The sequence below is a fragment of the Arachis duranensis genome, chromosome 9 (assembly GCF_000817695.3).
Source record: "Arachis duranensis cultivar V14167 chromosome 9, aradu.V14167.gnm2.J7QH, whole genome shotgun sequence".
Lineage (NCBI taxonomy): Eukaryota > Viridiplantae > Streptophyta > Magnoliopsida > Fabales > Fabaceae > Arachis > Arachis duranensis.
Genome location: NC_029780.3, coordinates 38,253,052 through 38,253,740, shown reverse-complemented (window position 1 = coordinate 38,253,740; position 689 = coordinate 38,253,052).

The window sequence follows — 689 nt, the reverse complement described above, 5'->3', positions numbered from 1 at the left end:
TCAATAACACTATCTGGATTCTGAGTTCCTAAAGAAGCCAATCATTCTGAATTTCAAAGGATAGAGTGAGATGCCAAAACTCTTCAGAGGCAAAAAGCTAAAAGCCCTGCTCATCTAATTGGAGCTAAGTTTCATTGATAATTTGGAGTCTATAGTATATTCTCTTCTTTTTGTCTTATTTGATTTTCAGTTGCTTGGGGACAAGCAACAATTTAAGTTTGGTGTTGTGATGAGCGGATAATTTGTACGCTTTTTGGCATTGTTTTTAGTAGGTTTTAGTTAGTTTTTAGATATTTTTATTAGTTTTTAGTTAAAATTTACTTTTCTGGACTTTACTATGAGTTTGTGTGTTTTTCTGTGATTTCAGGTATTTTCTGGCTGAAATTGAGGGACCTGAGCAAAAATCTGATTCAGAGGCTAAAAAGGACTGCAGATGCTATTGGATTCTGACCTCCCTGCACTCGAAGTAGCTTTTCTGGAGCTACAGAAGCCCAATTGGCGCGCTCTCCACGGCGTTGGAAAGTAGACATCCTGGGCTTTCCAGCAATATATGATAGTCCATACTTTGCCCAAGATTTGATGGCCCAAATTGGCGTTCAAAGTCACCATCAGAATTCCCAGCGTTAAACACCGGAACTGGCACAAGGATGGGAGTTAAACGCCCAAATTGGCACAAAAGCTGGCGTTTA